This window comes from Chiloscyllium punctatum, chromosome 41, assembly GCF_047496795.1.
Source record: "Chiloscyllium punctatum isolate Juve2018m chromosome 41, sChiPun1.3, whole genome shotgun sequence".
In the NCBI taxonomy this organism is placed as follows: Eukaryota; Metazoa; Chordata; class Chondrichthyes; order Orectolobiformes; family Hemiscylliidae; genus Chiloscyllium; species Chiloscyllium punctatum.
This window is the reverse complement of record NC_092779.1, coordinates 43,238,166-43,244,562: the sequence shown is the minus strand read 5'-3', so window position 1 is coordinate 43,244,562 and position 6,397 is coordinate 43,238,166.

Here is a 6,397-nt window from a genome sequence, read left to right as displayed (position 1 = left end):
TAGGGGGTGTGAATTGATTGGTCCTTTGAAGGCAGCTGGGGTTGGTCCAGCTGGAAGAAACCCACCTGTCACACGTCACAATTTGGGGTAGGCTAAGGTGGCTGAGAGTGGGCCTTATGCCCCAAAGTGGGAGAAAGAGCTACTCTTGGGAACAGCTGGTCAATCAGGTTCCGGCAGTAGGTGCTGCTAGGGCTGAGGAAGGAACGTGTAGGAGCTAGATACCCAGAGAGATACACCTGAGGTATTAAGGTGGTGAGGGATCCTCAGAGAGGTAGAGGCCTGCTGGTGCAGTCGTGTTGCCATCTTTTGAAGTAGGGGAGCATTCCCCTTGATGTGAAGCCCTCTGACTCAGACATTGGACTGAACGTGACATCGAGGAGCCCTAACAGAGCTGGAATCAAGGGAAATGAGGGGACAAAAATCCACTGGTTGGAGTTGTACCTGACGCACAGGAAGATCATAGAATTCCTACAGTGTGGAAACAGGCCATTTGCCCCATGGAGTCCACACTGACCTTCAAAGAGCATCTTCATCCAAACTCGCACCCCCACCCCCACTCCCCTCTAATCCTACATTTCCCATGGCTAGTCCACCTAATGTGCACATCTTTAGACAATGGGAGGAAACTAGAGGACTCGGAGAAAACCCACACAGACACAGGGAGATTGTGCAAACTCCTCAATAATCTGCCTGATGGTGGAATCAAACCTGGGACCCTGGCGCTGTAAGGCAGCAGTTCTAGCTGCTGAACTACTGTGCCACCCTCTATGGTTTTGGTTGTTGGAGGTCAGTCATCTCAGTTCCAGGACATTTCTGCAGGAGTTCTTTAGAGTATTGTCCTCTGCCCAAACATCTTCAGCTGCTTCATCAATGATCTCCCGTCAATCATATGGTCAGAGGTGGGGTTGTTTGCTAATGATTGTGCAATGTACAGCATCATTCCCAATTCCTCAAATACTGAAGCAATCCATGTTCAAATGCATAAAGATTTGGACAATGTAGCAAGTAACATTTAGAACGTAAGAACTAGGAGTTGGCCACCTGGCCCTTTGACCTGCTCCGCCATTCAATATGATCATGGCTGATCTTTTCACGGTCTCATCTCCACTTACCCGCCCACTTTCTGTAACCCTTAATTTCTTCATTGTTCAAAGTAAATCTATCTTAGCCTTAAAAACATTTAATAAAGTAGCATCAACTACTTTACTGGGCAGGGAATTCCGTAGATCCACAATACTCTGGGTGAAGAAGTTCCTTCTCAATTCAGTCCTAACTCTCCTCACCCTAAGTTTTGAGGCTATGCCCTCTTGTCCTAGTTTCACCAGCCAATGGAAACAGGATTTCTACATCTATCTTATCTATTCCTGTCATAATTTTATATGTTTACGCATAGAGTCATAGGGATGTAGAGGATGGAAACAGACCCTTCGGTCCAACTTGTCCATGCCAACCAGATATTCCAACTCAATCTAGTCCCACTTGCCAGCACCCGGCCCATATCCCTCCAAACCCTTCCTATTCATATACCCATCCAAATGCCTTTTAAATGTTGCAATTGTACTAGCCTCCACTACTTCCTCTAGCAGCTCATTGCATACATGTACCACCCTCTGTGTGAAAACGTAGCCCCTTAGGTCTCTTTAATATTTTTCCCCTCTCATCCTAAATCTACACCCTCTAGTTCTGGACTCCCCCACCCCAGGGAAGAGACTTTCTCTATTCATCCTATCCATGCCCCTCATAATTTTGTAAGCCTCCATAAGGTCACCCCTCAGCTCCAGGGAAAACAGCCCCAGCCTGTTCAGCCTCTCCCTATAGTTCAAATCCTCCAACCTTAACAACATCCTTGTAAATCTTTTCTGGACCCTTTCAAGTTTCACAACATCTTTCCGATAGGAAGGAGACCGGGACTGCACGCAATATTCCAAAAGTGGTCTAACCAATGTCCTGTACAGCTGCAACATGACCTCCCAATTCCTGTACTCAATACTCTGACCAATAAAGAAAAGCATACCAAACACCACCTTCACTATCCTATCTTCTTGCCACTCCACTTTCAAGGAGCTATGAACCTGCACTCGAGAATGTAGTGCTGGAAAAGCACAGCAGGTCAGGTAGCATCCTCGGAGAATCGACACTTCGGACATAAACCCTTCATCAGGATATATTTCTCAACCCATTCTCCCCGTAACCTTTGATCCCCTTTCTATCTATCAAGAACCTATCTATCTCTGACTTAGATATACTCAATGACTTCGTCTCCACAGCTTTCTGCGGCAATGAATTCCACAGATTCACCACTCTCTAGCTGTTCTCAGCCCTGTTCTAAAGCTGGATTAGTGGTGCTGGAAGAGCAAAGCAGTTCAGGCAGCATCCAAGGAGCTTCAAAATCGACGTTTCGCGCCTGATGAAGGGCTTTTGCCCGAAACGTCGATTTCGAAGCTCCTTGGATGCTGCCTGAACTGCTGTGCTCTTCCAGCACCACTAATCCAGAATCTGGTTTCCCGCATCTGCAGTTATTGTTTTTACCTGTTCTAAAGCATCTGCCCTTTATTCGGAAGCCATGCCCTTGGATCCTAGTCTCTCCTGCTAATGGAAACATCTTCCCAAAGTCTACTCTGTCCAGGCCATTCTGTATTGTGTAAGTTTCAATTCAGTACCCCCTCAATCTCCTAACTTCCATCAAGTAAAGACCCAGAATCCTCAAACGTTCCTCATATGTTAAGCCTTTCATTCTCATGATCATTTTTGTGTAGCTCCTCTGGAACCACTTCAGGGCCAGCACATTCTTCCTGACGTATGGGGCCAAAACTACTGACACAACCACCCCAAAACACACAAATGAAGTTGCATCAAGACACTGTTCAAAAGGGCCACAACACCCCGCAGTACACCAGAACTGCAAAAACAGGAAGAAGAACATCTATACAATGTATTCGCCAAAAACAGATACCCCCGCAATTTCATCAACAGATGCCTAAGGGAAAGACAACGGAAGGAGGACATGCCGCAACCCACACTACCATACATCAAGAGCATTTCCAAACTGACAGCCAGACTACTGTGACCACTAGGACTCATAACAGCACACAAACCAACAGCCACTCTCAGACAACAACTCACCAGAACGAAAGACCCGATACCCAGCATGAGCAAAACCAATGTAGTGTACAAAATCCCATGCAAGGACTGTACAAAACACTACATCAGACAAACACGAAGACAGCTAACAATCCGCATCCATGAACACCAACTAGCCACGAAACGACACGACCAGCTCTCCTTAGTAGCCACACACGCAGATGACAAGCAACATGAATTCGACTGGGACAACACTACTATTATAGGACAAGCCAAACAGAGAACAGCCAGGGAGTTCCTAGAGGCATGGCACTCATCCACAGATTCAATCAATAAGCACATCGATCTGGACCCAATATACCGGCCACTACAGCGGACAGCTGGAACTGACAACCGGAAGCAGCAGATTCAAACCACTATAAATGCCGGAGGAAACATCACAGAAGCGCTTCACAGGAGCCTCCCAAGCACTGAGGATGTCACCCAGACAGGGGACGAAACGTCTGCAACACAAATTCCCAGCTCGGCGAACAGAACCACAACAACGAGCACCCGAGCTACAAATCTTCTCACAAACTTTGAATTGCTGACAATACTCCAAATATGGTCTGACCAGAGCCTTCTCAAGCCTCAGAAGCACAGCCCTGCTTTTACATTTTGATCCTTTCAATATAAATGCCAACATTGTATTTGCCTTCCTAACTACCAATTCAACTTGTAAGTTTATCTTAAGAGTGTGCTGGACTAGGACTCCCAAGTCCCTTTGCACTTCAGATTTCTGAATTTTCACCTCATTTAGAAAATAGTCTATGCCTCTCCTCATTCTTCTAAATTCCAATGACTATAATCCCAGTCTACTCAGTTTCTCCTCATTGGCATCATATGAATGCCATACAATAACAATCTTCAATGCGAGATAATCTAATCACCACCCCTTGACATTCAATGGCACTACCATCACTGAATTATCCATTGTCAACATCCTTGGTATTACTGATGACCATAGACTCAACTGGAATCATCACAAAATCACAGTGGCTACAAGAGCAGGTCAAAGCTAGGAATGCTGCATCAAGTAACTCATCTCCTCACCCCCAAAGCCTGTCCACCAATTATTAGATACAAGTCAGGAGGTTGACGGAATATTGTCCACTCGCCTGGATGAGTGCAGCTCCAATGATACTTGTCACCATCCAGGACAAAGCAGCCCGCTTGATTGGCACTACATCCACAAGCATCCATTCCCCCCAGCACCGACACTCAGCAGCAATGTCTACTATCCACAGGATGCACTGCAGAAATTCATCCAAGATCCTTAGACAGCACCTTCCAAACCTATGATCGTTTTCAGGTAGAAGTACAAGGGTCACAGATACATGGGAAGACCACCACCTCCAAGCCACTCGCTATCCTGACTTAGAAACATATTACAATGTGGAGGAGCTGGTGTTGGACTGGAGTGACAAAATTTAAAATCATACACACCGGGTTATAGTCCAACAGATTTATTTGCAAGATTTGGCTTTTGGAGCGCTGCTCCTTCATCAGGTACTGTGGACGTAAAATACCTCTAGATCCTGCTTCCAAGTAAACCTGTTGGACTACAACCTGGTGTTGCGTGATTTTCAACTTCAGAAATATATCACTATTTCTTGGCTGTCACTGATTCAAACTCTTGGAATTATCTCCCTCAGGGTCTTGTGGGTCAACCTACAGCATGTGGACTGCAGCAGTTCAAGAAAGCAGCTCATCACCATCTTCACAGTGGCAACTGGGGGTGAGCAACTGGCCAGCCATCGATGCCCACATCCCATGAGTGAATTTTTAAAAAATAGCCATGTCTTCCTTCCTACCCTTTTACAACTAAGCCAAAAACGATGGCCTAACCTCCTGCCCTAGCCTGGTGTATCTAGTCCCACCTGCCAGCTCCTGGCCCAAATCCCTCCAAACCCTTCCTATTCATATACCCATCCAGATGCCTTTTAAATGTTGCAATTGCACGAGTCTCCACCACTTCCTCAGGCAGCTCATTCCATCTATGTACCACCCTCTGTGTGAAAAAGTTGCCCCATAGGTCTCTTTTATATCTTTCCCCTCTCACCCTAAAACTATACCCTCTAGTTCTGGACTCCCCCACCCCAGGGAAAAGACTTTCTCTATTTATCCTATCCATGCCCCTCATAATTTTATAAACCTCTATAAGGTCACCCCTCAGCCTCCGATGCTCCAGGGAAAACAGCCCAGCCTGTTCAGCCTCTCCCTATTGCTCAAATCCTCCAATCTTGGCAACATCCTTGTAAATCTTTTCTGAACCCTTTCAAGTTTCACAACATCTTTCTGATAGGAAGGAGACCAGAATTGCATGCAATATTCCAACAGTGGCCTAACCAATGTCCTGTACAGCTGCAACATGACCTCCCAACTCCTATACTCAATACTCTGACCAATAAAAGAAAGCATACCAAACGCCTTCTTCACTATCCTATCTACCTGCAACTTCACTTTCAAGGAGCTATGAACCTACACTCCAAGGTCTCTTTGTTCAGCAACACTCTCTAGGACCTTACCATTAAGTGTATAAGTCCTGCTAAGATTTGCTTTCCCAAAATGCAGCACCTTGCATTTATCTGAATTAAACTCCATCTGCCACTTCTCAGCCCATTGGCCCATCTGGTCCAGATCCTGTTGTAATCTGAGGTAACCCTTTTCGCTGTCCATTACACCTTCAATTTTGGTGTCATCAGCAAACTTACTAACTATACCTCTTATGCTCACATAAAATGCACATCCACATTTTAAGAAGTAATTCATTTGTATGTGAAGTGATTTAAGATGTATTCAAAGTTGTGATAAGGCGGTATTTAAATGCAAGTTCTTTTTTTCTAAATTTGCTGCCATGGAAGAGATTTTCACAGTAGTACCTGCAAAAGCTTCCTCTGATCATCTTGTAGGTCTCTATCAAATCCCCTCGTAGCCTTCTTCTTTCCAATGAGAACAAACCCAAGTGTCTTAGCCTTTCCTCATAAGACCTTCCCTCCAGACCAGCAACATCTTGGTAAATCTCCTCTGCACCTTTTCCAATGCTTCCACATCCTTGTAACGGGGTCATCAGAACTGTACACAATATTCCAACTGTGGTCGCACTAGCATTTTGTATAGGTGAAGCATGACATTATGTTTCCGGAACCCGTCTTATGAACATCTACCTGTACCAGATCAAGTACCATAACAATATGGAAAATGTGAATGGACCATTAAGGCCAGGCTCTCCCTGTTGTGAGCAGTGTACAATTCTGGACACTTGTAGTGGGTAGGT